This window comes from Scyliorhinus canicula, chromosome 31 (genome assembly GCF_902713615.1).
Source record: "Scyliorhinus canicula chromosome 31, sScyCan1.1, whole genome shotgun sequence".
NCBI classification, from domain to species: Eukaryota; Metazoa; Chordata; class Chondrichthyes; order Carcharhiniformes; family Scyliorhinidae; genus Scyliorhinus; species Scyliorhinus canicula.
The window spans coordinates 4,107,406-4,121,351 of NC_052176.1; the positions used below are offsets into that span (position 1 = coordinate 4,107,406).

The window sequence follows — 13,946 nt, forward strand, 5'->3', positions numbered from 1 at the left end:
TTATCAATCATCCAATTTATTTAAACAGTCATTCAGGGCAACATTGCTGTCTCAACACCAGAATCCCAGCTTGGGCAAATGCATGGAGTTTGCACGTTCCTCCAAAGATGTGCAGATTAGGTGGATTGGCCATGCTAAATTGCCACTGTGTTCAGGAATGAGCAGTTTAGGGTAGGTAGAGGGGTAGCAAATAAGACCTGAACATCTGGGGAGCAAAGCAAAACATAAATTAGTATTTCAGATCAATGGACAACCTTCAAAAAGAGAAGCAAGTCAGGCAGTTACAGTCCATCCAAAAGATGGTGAAGGAGAAGATCAGCCAGCAAACAGGGCTCAAATGGCAAAGGAAGGTGAAGTAGAGAATGAGTATGGAGACCTGCAGCTAACATAAGGAATTCCCAAAGTCTTTTGGACAGAAATTTGCACGTGAAAGGATTTGATCGGGAATGATGCATATCCAGAGAATTCTGGGTTAAAATTGAAACCGTTAGGAATGGTACTGGACAGTGTGGCAAATTGAAACGGTGGTATCAAAATGCATTGTAGTAAAGTTTCAAAACATAGTAGACTCAACATGAACTAATCAAACTAACAGAATATGAGAATGACACTGGAAACAAACACCATTGATGTCACTGCCTTTAACTGATGGGCACGAGCAACAATTTAATTAAGTTGTGTAATTAATAACATAGAGGATGTGATGAGACACCAGGACCATCAATGAAGATGCACCCCTCACCCCTTTATTCAAAGCTGAGCAACTACAAGTTTAAGATCAGTGGTGCAGAAACCTCATTCAGACCAGTGGAGACATTCTGCATCAAGACGATTCCGATTTCCCAGATCCTGAGCTGTGTTCACTCATACTGGTGAGAAGGAGCTGGCACAATGGATAATGCAAGAACATAGAAAGCCAGAAAGTGTTAGGAATACACATACTGATAATGGGGGGAAAATTAGGCATTTGCCAAGTGTACTAAAAAGGCAACATCATTAATGTTTTGCACATTGTCACCTCCAGGACTGGCAGAAGGGCAGTCCCTTCTGAGCAGATGTCCCTCAGGTAGACATGAAAGATCCCGCTATCTCCACTCCCCTCTATCACCATCCAAGGGCCCATATTCACCTGTCAACTGCATTCCTACATTATGACAATGCCTTTCACAAAATACTTTGCTATGTAGAGAAAGATACACTTTGATTTACAACATCCCAAACTGTCTGCATGGAAAAGGTTGCCGAATGAAGGATAAGGATAGTGTTGCAAAAAAAGCAAATACTGCAGGGATTTGAACCCCGTCCTGGATACCAGGAGTGCCGACCACCAGCATCTTTTGCTTTTTTTGGGTCTCAAGGCAAAAGCAAAACCTGAGGAAACAACATTTTGTTTTCCCAGTAAAAGAAAACCCAGCTGCTGCCTAAATAGACTGCATCCAGATGAAAAACTGCCTTGATGATCTGAAAAATCTCAAACAAAGAGTTCCACAATCCCAAAATCTGGACCTTTCACACCAATATCACTAATTACGTCCGCAATCCATTTATTGGTGTCAATTTGGGTGTTAAGTAGCTTTTGCTGTTTGTAATATCACGTCCTAAATTGAACAGAAACAAAAACACCACACAAAACACAAACACCCTCAAAAGCAAATACCCTAGTTTATGATTAGCACAAAGATAATAGAGCTTCTGTACAAAATGCTCTCACTACATTTACTGAACTGCTACCCAATTCATACACAATATGCTTACATAATGATAGCTTACAGATACGCTGCTGTGCAATAGGGGGCTAGAGTTCAGAGAATTAACTATGTTGCTGGACTGGAGCATCAGGGTTCAAGGGATCTAATAAACTAAACACAAACTATTGCCCCATCCCAGAAACCCCACTGAATTGTTTTAATCATGTTTCAGCACCTGTCGATGACTTGTCATTTCCACTTGAGTAGTGAGGACTTGAGATCTGAAAAAACTAAAGAAGAATAACATTTCCCACCCTAAACCCTTCTGAAATTTAAACAGGAATGAGATGGAGCACCCGTGTACAGGTCATGTTCCATGCCACACCCTAAACCCTTCTAAATTTAAACAGGAATTAGATGGAACACCTGTGTACAGGTCATGTTCCATATCACACCCTAAACCCTTCTAAATTTAAACAGGAACAAGATGGAGCACCTGTGTACAGGTCATGTTCCACATCACACCCTAAACCCTTCTAAATTTAAACAGGAACAAGATGGAGCACCTGTGTACAGGTCATGTTCCACATCACACCCTAAACCCTTCTAAATTTAAACAGGAACAAGATGGAGCACCTGTGTACAGGTCATGTTCCATGCCCCACCCTAAACCCTTCTAAATTTAAACAGGAACAAGATGGAGCACCTGTGTACAGGTCATGTTCCATGCCCCACCCTAAACCCTTCTAAATTTAAAGAAGAATTAGATGGAGCACCTGTGTACAGGTAATGTTCCATATCACACCCTAAACCCTTCTAAATTTAAACAGGAACAAGATGGAGCACCTGTGGTACAGGTTATGTTCCATGCTAGCTAAGCAACACAAACTCATTCACTGTTCCCAATTTCCTTCTCAAAACGGTAGAAATTAGAATGGGCACCTGTGCATGTTCCTTTGGTCTTTATAATAGCAAAGACTGGCGACCTGAAAAAACTAAAGAACACAAGTGTTGTTGCCCGTCCCAAACCCCTTTTTTTAAAAGTTAAAATGGAGAGAATCTGCACCTGCATTTGGTTATGCTTCGCGTGTTTCTGCAGTACAAAGTTGAGACCTGAAAAAGCTAAAAGAACAAGGTTGTTCCCCATCCCAACCCCTTTTTGAAATCTATTAGTTAAGAAATACAGCACCTGCATTGGGAAATAGTCCATCTGTCTCAGGGAACAAAGACTTGGAGACCTGCAAAAACTAAGAACAAGAAGATGTTCCCACCCTCAACCCTTCTGAATTTTTTTTCAATTTTGCATTATGGAAATTCTCCTGCACCTGTCTGGTGGGTCCACTGTGCGGATATGTTCCACTTGAAATCTGCAAAACTAAGAACAAGAAAATGTTCCCCTCCCTAAACCCTTCAAATGTTTTTATTACAGTACAGAAATTCAGCACCTGACAATAAATCCAGCTTACAGACACGTTCCACTTCTATCAGCAGTACAAACTGGAGATCTGAAAAACTAAGAACAAAGTTGTTCCCCGCCCTCAACCCTTTTAAAAATTGCTCTTAATGGAAAGGAGATTCTGCACCTGTCCAAGTCCAGTGTGGCTATGTTCCACTTGTTTAAGCTGGAGATCTGCAAAACTAAGAACAAGAAAATGTTCCCCTCCCTAAACCCTTCAAATGTTTTTATTACAGTACAGAAATTCAGCACCTGACAATAAATCCAGCTTACAGACACGTTCCACTTCTATCAGCAGTACAAACTGGAGATCTGAAAAACTAAGAACAAAGTTGTTCCCCGCCCTCAACCCTTTTGAAAATTGCTCTTAATGGAAAGGAGATTCTGCACCTGTCCAAGTCCAGTGTGGCTATGTTCCACTTGTTTAAGCTGGAGATCTGAAAAACTAAAAACAAAACAATATTTCCCACCCTAAAGCCCTTTTGAAAGTTGAAATAATTAAATTCAGCACCTGTGTCTTAAGCAGCACCAACTTGAATCCTGAAAAACTAAGAGAATATTGCCCACCCTTGAAACGGTTGAGAATGAGATTCAGAGCACCTTCTAGTCAGCTGTTCCAACGCAGTATACCCCACACAACAGCAATGGTTGGATACCTGAAAAAAAACTAAGACTGCTCTTCCCATCCTAAACCTCATTGCAATGTTTCTAGAGTGCATTTCAGCATCCATCAAGTGTCCAGTTCCACTTGGATATCTGAAAGAAAAACTGAGAGTGCCATTGCATAGCCCTAACCCCACGAGGTCTGAATTTAGTTCATCTCTCGAACTACAAAATGTATTGAAATTAAATACGCATAGATATCAATATTTAGTGGATTAACGTTTTAAGAGCTATCGGAAAATTTAATCCAAATTTAAAGTTAACAGGCTGGGTTTAAAATTGATTGGGTTTGCTTACCAGATGGATTTTCTTGGGGTGTCATTACTTTGTCAAACTTGAAAGTAATTTGGCTTCTCCCAAACTCCTATTAGCGGCAAGTTGACAGACTACCATCTCTATAGCACAAGTGTATTACATGCTGCTTGCAAATATGACCTACTGCATTGAGTGAGGGTACCTGGATCAGATGTGCTAGGATTCTCCAAGCAGTTTCTAATTCTTTATGTATCTGGAAAAGAAAGGAAAGATATTCTCCTTTTCTCCCCCCCACTCCCCATTTGAAATGACATTCATTTAGATGCACAGCACAACTTATCTGTATTAGACGACTTCAGAACCCCACTCAAAAGTTTGGCAGAATTGGGATGACCTAGGGTTTTAAAACAGAGTGGGAGAATCTCGGGGTATTCAGTCACAGCTGCAAGTTTCACCATTCATCCTTTTACATCTCAATCTTGTGTATAAAGACCTGCAAAAGTCTGAAGGAAAAAATGTCTGACCCCCCCCAGTATCATCATGACTAAATATTAATAGAAAGTATTGGAAACTAATGCTTACTACAATGCCTTCAACTTAACTCTGGCATTTATACTCGACATTCAATCATGCAACGGTAATTCTAACTAGTCTCCAATTTATGGCCCCATTCATATTAAAGCAGCTAGCTAGCAAATTAAAATCCAACATTCGTGGGTATGCAAGAACACCACTCAATCCAGCCTACAGAGGTAGAAAGGTTCATCACAGGGGTACCCAGATTATAGCCAATTCCAATACAACTAAGCTCCATTACAAGTAGAATTGAAGTAACTTTTTCCCAGCCAAGTAGATTTTTAACAGTTACAAAGATCAAAAGAGGTTAGTGACTACTCAACTAAGGTCTTCAGCTGGACACTTTTGGTCTTCAACAGCACTCCACTTTTCAACTGAGTATCTGAAAAATGTTTCAAAAAGCCAATTCCACAGCATCTTAGGCACAGGCAAGAATAAACGAGTCTGCATTTTGAACCACTGGACGTTGCTTTTTTTAAATATAGTTTTTAAAGCCGTGCTGTGTATTACTTGCCGATTTTTGTAGACATCTTTAAAGAGCGCATCTGGAAAATAAAATCTGGGACAAAGTTTCCTGTTCTACACCCCCCCTCCCCAATCAAAAAATACAAACAGAAATTCCTCTAAAATGAGCATCAGGCTATTTGTTGTTAAGTATAAAATTGCAGGTTATTACAAGTACATCCCAAGTACTAGTGCAACAGTCTAGATATAAAACATTACCAAAGCACTTGCATACCTGACAGTCCTACAGACTTGTCGGAACAGGGCTGGAATTCAAGCTTGTGAATGACACAAGACAGAATACCAAATCCAACTGGAATTCTTCCATGCAAATGTAGAATCTCTACAACTATAGCAAGACCAACCCAGGCAGTATTCATGTACTGCTTAGTTTTGCCAGGAGAGCTACGCACTACAACCATTCCAAATAGGAAACGTTATGAGGTTGACTTATCTTCATTCAGCACTGGATCAAGGCGCCATCATTCTTGGGTAGCTCTGATCTGATCATGACACTGAAAGGAGTTATATTGACTCTGGGCTGGAGCGGGGTCTGTGCTCACCACTTATTAGTAACAGTTCAATCCTCACATCCTTTCTGGTCCCATGTGGTTGCCGCTCTCTGGATGCCTGGAAAAAGTCTCAACAGCACTGGTTCCACCCTAACATCTTACTCCAAACTTAAACTAGATATTACAATTAATTATTGAATGTGCTCCGAGGCACTTAATTGTTTAAACAAAGAACAAACTCTAGACTACAAAACTGGGAAAAGGGACTCAGGCATGCAAAGCTTTAAAGCTAACTTGAGCATAAAGAAGTTACCTTAGCTAGGCAAGATTTAATCTGACAAGATGTAACTTAACGTATCAGCAACTTTAGCCAGAAAAGGAAATGGGAACTCCTGCTAGTTTTTAAGGCTCCAATATTTTTTGCTCCGATGGCTTTAGCTGGACATTCAAAAATCAACTGCCATCTCCATGGTTCCGAATGGTTAGACTTCTTTCAGCATTGGCTCTGTTAGTGGTCTATAGCATCTGTAAGAAAAGTCTGGAAAAGCTTGTTGCAACCCAACCCAGCATATATGGAATTAAGTGTCCACGGATGGGATAATTTACTAAATTACTGGAATGGGAATGGAAAAACAATGTTTTATGACTTTACACGTTAAGTAACAATTAGAGATTATGGATTGTGACAGTGATGTTTAGTAACATCGCTCACACTTAACTGCAAATCAGTCCTGGTGTCTTGTTGAAAAACAGGAAGAGTTCAAGGGACTCTATAGATGCTGCCTAAAGCAAAGTTCCTGTAAGTAACAAAATTATGATAGAGGTGATGGCCCAAGCCGGATCAAATCTTCAGACGAGTAATTTCATTCTCGTGTTCCTGGTTAGTGACAATATGGTCTGTTTAAGCCTGAAAAAAAAGAACTAGAAACCATTTTGTCAACCCTGAAAGCCACCCCCACAAACTACTCAATTCCACATTCCTGAACATCAAATGTAAAGCCCGAATCTAGTCTGCGGCCCAGGCATAAAGCCCGAATCTAGTCTGCGGCCCAGGCATAAAGCCCGAATCTAGTCTGCGGCCCAGGCATAAAGCCCGAATCTAGTCTGCGGCCCAGGCATAAAGCCCGAATCTAGTCTGCGGCCCAGGCATAAAGCCCGAATCTAGTCTGCGGCCCAGGCATAAAGCCCGAATCTAGTCTGCGGCCCAGGCATAAAGCCCGAATCTAGTCTGCGGCCCAGGCATAAAGCCCGAATCTAGTCTGCGGCCCAGGCATAAAGCCCGAATCTAGTCTGCGGCCCAGGCATAAAGCCCGAATCTAGTCTGCGGCCCAGGCATAAAGCCCGAATTTAGACTGCGGCCCAGGCATAAAGCCCGAATTTAGTCTGCGGCCCAGGCATAAAGCCCGAATTTAGTCTGCGGCCCAGGCATAAAGCCCGAATTTAGACTGCGGCCCAGGCATAAAGCCCGAATTTAGACTGCGGCCCAGGCATAAAGCCCGAATTTAGACTGCGGCCCAGGAATAAAGCCCAAATTTAGTCTGCGGCCCAGGCATAAAGCCCGAATTTAGACTGCGGCCCAGGCATAAAGCCCGAATTTAGTCTGCGGCCCAGGCATAAAGCCCGAATTTAGTCTGCGGCCCAGGCATAAAGGCCGAATTGAGTATGCAGCCCAGGCATAAAGCCCGAATAGAGTCTGCGGCCCAGGCATAAAGCCCAAATTTAGTTCTGTGGCCCAGGCATAAAGCCCAAATTTAGTTATGTGGCCCCAGGCACAAAGCCCATAATAAACTGAAACTCCACCCTAAAATGAGAATGCTCTCCCTGCATCACAGGCATAAAGCCCAGGCAGTAACAAAGCCCAGCGACACTTATTAACAATTTACCACAGCAACATAGAAAGCTGGGCCTAACAGTGCCAACTGAAATACAGGCTTAAAGCCAATCTCATGTCAATTCTTCAAGATTGTCTGCAAGACTCTACAGCCACCTATTCTCAGCCACAAGTTTAACAAAGACTTTTAAAACCGAAGTCAAAGCTGGCTCAGACTCAACTCACTGTTCCGGTCAGTATTAGATTAGCCTTCACAACTTGATTCAACCCAAAGATGCCATGTGGAATTTTCTTTAAATTCCCCATTAATTCAAACACTTAGCTGTTGCGAAGTGAACTTCAGGTGGTACCACGATGTCCTGAAAACAGCCTTGCATGCAAGGACGGATATTGAACCTTAGCCTATTTGAGTAAGAGAGAGAAAACACGAAGTGCAAAACAATATTTGTCCGGTATGAAGCACATCAACGCTCTCTAGAAAGCATGGTCTAAGCCATATCATCTTCCTTCAGAAACCACGTATTATGGGTACTTGGTTGACATTCAGATGCCTGAAAGATAAAAACTAGACAACGTTGCCCACCCCAGTAAACCCTTGCACACAAAATTACAGCCACAGCCAGATCAAATTAACCAAGCTTTCAAATTTGCAATTTTAAAGTTACTGGCCTCTACATACAAACCAGCCTCGTTCCCGTTTTCTGATCTGACCTCGCTCGGTTCAGTGAGTTCAACCCTCAAAAAGCAGATCTCTCTTCATCCACACAGCACTCGCCTCATCAGCCCCCTGCTCTGAACTTCTGCCACTGTGCTCCTTCAGGGACTCTTCATCTGTACTGGCTACCTCACTGTTGCTTTCACGATTTCTTCCTATCCAAACCCCTTCCTCTGAAGATCTTCATTCTTAACCTGCCCGTTAAGGTGGCCGCATTGCTTCATCTGTTCATTCTGGTCGACTTCCCCATCAAGTCCACTACAGGTCACAGTCCTTCAACGGATACATGCAACACTTTCATTAAAGCAAAGTTCCTGACAATCTTCCAGTCACTGTTTACATTTAAGTGGTCCAATGCCAGCAGTTTTTTTAATTCTGTCGCTCAACTGTAACAATTAGCAGACATAAAAATTCTCAGCATGCTTTTCGTTCAGGCCTGGCCCCACACACGCAGACACGTCTTCAGCCTTCCGCAAATCAACAATTAAAAAAACTTTCACATCTTCAGGGTTTTAACGAGACAGGTTAAGCAAACCCTCAACTTAACACTGAAAAAGGGTATTATAGAACTCAGCTCCTTTCGACACCAGCCAAATCTCAGCTCAATGTGGGGATTTCACATCGGCTTCACCACTACTGCCTCATCCCACCCTTTCGTAGCTCCTGACCAGACACCTGTTAAAAGCTTTGAGATACCCACCCAAACTGTGCTCAAAAATGAGGTTTCAAAATCTGCCCCTCCCCCCCAAGAATACTTGGTTTGACATAGCCCCCCCGACAATGATCTCATCTCCCTGCCCAGCTTCCCAACAGGAAAGAACTTTGGTGGATTTGACAAAATGGCGGCGCCGCGACCAACACAAGATCGCTTCACAAAATGGCCGCCCCCCGTGCAGGCAAGCCCTTCACAAGATGGCCGCCCCAAGACTCAATTATAGGCAAGTCCTTCACAAGATGGCCGTCCCGACCCCCAACACAGGCAGACCTTCTCAAGATGGCCGCTCAACCCCAATATCTCTTCCCCACCTCCCCCCCCCCGATTAAAAAGCGGCCTTTGACAAGACAGCCGCCAGTTAATCGGCGGATGGCCCGACCGTCACAAAATGGCGGACCCTCAAAATCTCCGCCGACCTTCACAAAATGGCGGACCCGTTATTTTTTTTTCCCGTCCACTCGACGCACCCCCAAACTAAACCGCCGCTTGTTGTCTACAAGCGCCGAAAATGTCGCCGCTTGTAGTAGACAACTACCCCAGAAAAATAAACCCATCCGCGATCAATCGGTTAAATTTAACTTCCATTCTCCCCCCTCCGCAAAAAAATAAATCACCCCGTCGCGATCAATCGGTTTAATTTAACTTCCATTCTCCTCCCCCTCCCCCGTCCAACTCCACTCAGACAGATCGGAGTAAACAGCCCTCCGCGCGCCCTGACCACCATCCCTCCTCCGCCCCGCTCCGCTGCTCTCTGCGCAACGGCCGCCCGGGCGCCGCCTTTTATACCCTCCGCCTACCCACCCCGCCGGGAGACCAGGCAGATCCCTCCGCCGCAAAGAGTCCCGCCGCGGGAACCACGATCCCGCTGCCAGAACCTCACCCCCTCCCACAGGAAAACCCACACCCGCGTCCCTCTCCCCCGTCCGCTGGAGGGGGGGAAATAAAAAACGATGGTTCGGGGAGGGGGGGGTGGGTGGGTTTATCCTCCGCCTCCGCGGTGGGGAGGGGGTGATGAGGCCCTGACGTCACCCAACCGTCTGTGAGGCGGGCCATTGCGGCTGCGCCCCCTTTCAAATGTCGCAGGGGCCCGCTGCGCCTGCGCGGACTCTCTGTGGCGTCACAAGGGGGGGAGGGGTGATTGACAGGAGTGGGCCGGCGGCCCCGCCCACCCCCAAGCCCCAGCCTCTGCACCACAATACTGTAGTCAAGTACAAAGTCAACAAATGACTCATGCCCACGGGCCTCCAATGCTTGGGATTTTTATTTAATGATTTTTATTTAATGTTCTCATTAGGTGTCACCCCCTAAACCAGCCCCCCCCCCTCAGTGACCGAGCCTTTTTTTTGTTCTCGCTGATGCCAGCAGGCTGTTTGCTCCAGAGCACCAACCCTTCGCCGCCTCGTTCCCGATGCTTTGGTTTTTAAATAGAATTTAGATTTCATAGAATTTACAGTGCTGAAGGAGGCCATTCGGCCCATCGAGTCTGCACCGGCTCTTGGAAAGAGCACCCTACCCAAGGTCCACACCTCCACCCCATCCCCATAACCCAGTAACCCCACCCAACACTAAGGGCAATTTTGGACACTAAGGGCAATTTATCACGGCCAATCCACCTAACCTGCTCATCTTTGGACTGTGGGAGGAAACCGGAGCACCCGGAAGAAACCCACGCACACACGGGGAGAACGGGCACAGACAGTGATCCAAGCCGGGAATCGAACCTGGGACCCTGGAGCTGTGAAGCAATTGTGCTATCCACAATGCTACCGTGCTGCCCAGACGAAAACATTCCGTCGAAGTTGAATGCTGGGTTCCCTGGCAAGGAGAAGGCTCGATCAGCCCCCGTCCGCCATTTTAAACGTCAACCCTTCCCCCACCCGTACACGCCCACACACACACACACAAAAGAAACCGTCCTCGCACCCTCGCCTTGGACACCACCTTCCAAACCCCCCCCCCCCCCCCCCCGATCGATGCACGATAGCGGCAGTGGATCCCCATCACCTCGCCGTTGAAGGCACCTTCAAAACCTCCTCCGATCCCCAGCATCAGGAAGCTTCCAGAAGCCTCCAGGGCGAGGACTGCGGGCGCATGGGTGCCCCCGCACGGTTCCCCCCACCCCCCAACTCCCAGGCCACACACACGTATACACACACACATACACCATCCTGACTTTGGAAATATAATTGGGGCAGCAGGGTAGCATGGTGGTTAGCATAAATGCTTCACAGCTCCAGGGTCCCAGGTTCGATTCCCGGCTGGGTCACTGTCTGTGTGGAGTCTGCACGTCCTCCCCCTGTGTGCGTGGGTTTCCTCCGGGTGCTCCGGTTTCCTCCCACAGTCCAAAGATGTGCGGGTTAGGTGGATTGGCCATGCTAAATTGCCCGTAGTGTCCTAATAAAAGTAAGGTTAAGGGGGGGGGGGTTGTTGGGTTACGGGCATAGGGTGGATACGTGGGTTGAGTAGGGTGATCATGGCTCGGCACAACATTGAGGGCCGAAGGGCCTGTTCTGTGCTGTACTGTTCTATGTTCTATGTTCTATAATCGGACCTTCCTTCACTATGGGCTCGGCTCAAAACCCGGGAACTCCCTCCCTAACAGCACGGTGGGGCGCACCTACGCCGCTTGGGGCTGCGGCGGGTTCAAGATGGCGGCTCACCCACCCCCGCCCCCTTCTCAAGGGGAGGCTAGGCGTGGGCGATTGAATGTCGGGCCTGTAGCCCGCGACGCTCACGTCCTGGGAAAGAATATGTTCTTAAATCTCAGCGCGCGAGAGAGAGAGGAACAAGTTAATAGTTACAGTGTGGTGCGTCTGCAGAGTCACGTCATTGACCCAAAACATTAACTCTGTTTCTCTCTCTGAACGGGGGGTGGAGGAAGGAATTCAAAACATTAACACTGTCTCTCTCTCTCTCTGCAGATATGTTGCCAGGCCTGCTGTGTTTTTCCAGTACTTTCCGTTCCACCCTGAGTGACCTTGGCATTTTGCAATTTGATGCGTGTTCAGTTCTTGCATCATCGACCGTGACCAGCGGGGTCAAAGTTCACTATGACGCTCCTGCATATTTTGGATTTGATTTTGTTTTCCATCAGTTTAGCTCCCAAGAGTGTTTGCGGCACATCGGAAATTTAAACAACTGTTTTACCTCAGAAACACTGACCCAGTTCGATTTAGGAAACCTTATTCGTCCTTATCTGAAATTAGGTTTTGACTCACTCGTGCCCCTTTGCGTGAAGACATTTTGAACCCCTCAGGTTTGACCCTGGCAGTACCTTCTTCCCTTTCAGTGAAGCAGCTGTGCAACGGTGACAGCGCAGAAGTTGGCCACTCGGCCCTTAGAGCCATGCTGGCCCGCTCTTTTGTGTAAAACGCTGCCGCAGGATGTGAGCGTGGCTGGGGAAGCGTTTGTTGCCCATCCCTAACTGTCCCCAGAATCCCTACAGGGGAGAAGGAGGCCATTCGGCCCATCGGGTCTGCAACGACCCTCTGAAAGAGCAGCCCACTTAGGCCCACTCCCCCTCCCCCGCCCTATCCTCATAACTGCACCTAACCTGCACATCTTTGGATACTAAGGGGCAATTTAGCACGGCCAATCCACCTAAACTGCACATCTTTGGCCACTAAGGGGCAATTTAGCACGGCCAATCCGCCAAACCTGCATATTTTTGGACATTAAGGGGCAATTTAGCACGGCCAATCCACCTAACCTGCACATCTTTGGACATTAAGAGGCAATTTAGCATGGCCAATCCACCCAACCTGCACATCTTTGGACACTGAGAGACAATTTAGCATGGCCAATCCACCTAAACTGCACATCTTTGGATACTAAGGGGCAATTTAGCACGGCCAATCCACCTAACCTGCACATCTTTGGATACTAAGGGGCAATTTAGCACGGCCAATCCACCTAAACTGCACATCTTTGGATACTAAGGGGCAATTTAGCACGGCCAATCCACCTAAACTGCACATCTTTGGATACTAAGGGGCAATTTAACACGGCCAATCCACCTAACGTGCACATCTTTGGACATTAAGAGACAATTTAGCATGGCCAATCCACCCAACCTGCACATCTTTGGACACTGAGAGACAATTTAGCATGGCCAATCCACCTAAACTGCACATCTTTGGATACTAAGGGGCAATTTAGCACGGCCAATCCACCTAAACTGCACATCTTTGGATACTAAGGGGCAATTTAACACGGCCAATCCACCTAACCTGTACATCTTTGGACTATGGGAGGAAACCGGAGCACCCGGAGGAAACCCACGCAGACACGGGGGGAGAGAACGTGCAAACACCAGACAGACAGTCACCCGAAGCCGGAATCGAACCCGGGTCCCTGGCGCTGTGAGGCAGCGGTGCTAACCACTGTGCCGCCCTTGTACCGAGTGTCTCCGCTCGGGCCGTTTCAGGGGGGGACAGTTCAGAGTCGACCACGTTGCTGTGTGTGGGTGGGGGTGGGGAGGAGGGTCTGGAGTCACATGTAGGCCAGACCGAGGGAAGGACAGCAGATTTCCCCCCTTCAGCTACATTGGTGAACCGGATGGGGGTTTCTTAACTCCCCCCCCCCCCCCCACCCCTCCCTCCCTTTTCCACCGCCCATCTTCACAGAAACTAAGAGAGTCTCAAAATGGCGGCCCGATCCCAGGATTTGAGCGGAATCCAGCGAGCTCCCCCCGCCACGCAGGTGAGGGAGAGGATCACCTGTGCGCCGATCCGAGCACCAGCGGAGACCAGGGGCGATTCCCCCCCCCGTGCCTCGGAGCACTTAACCCCCAGAGCAGACAATCCCGCCCGCTGCCTCCTCATAAACCCTTCACGTTGAACAATAACCCTCCAGAAGATCCATCTGCTGTGGGCAGTGCCTCGATGGACCGCAGGAATAAGAACAAATATTTAAGGGGCAACGTTTTTTTTAAAATAATTTTTATTGAGAAATTTTGATTTTATACAACATTGACGCACCTTAGTAAAATACCGAAAATAACAATAATATTAACAATCATGCTATTGACCC

General features: G+C 46.7%; 1 long non-coding RNA gene across 1 annotated transcript; it reads right to left on the minus strand.

Moving 5' to 3' along the window:
• LOC119958999 lies at window positions 1-9,039 on the minus strand. Its single transcript, XR_005459119.1, has 2 exons — window positions 2,535-9,039; window positions 1-2,394 (listed from the first exon to the last, which is right to left on the minus strand). It is a non-coding gene; the product is annotated as an uncharacterized LOC119958999 (long non-coding RNA).
• Window positions 9,040-13,946: the final 4,907 nt, after the last annotated feature.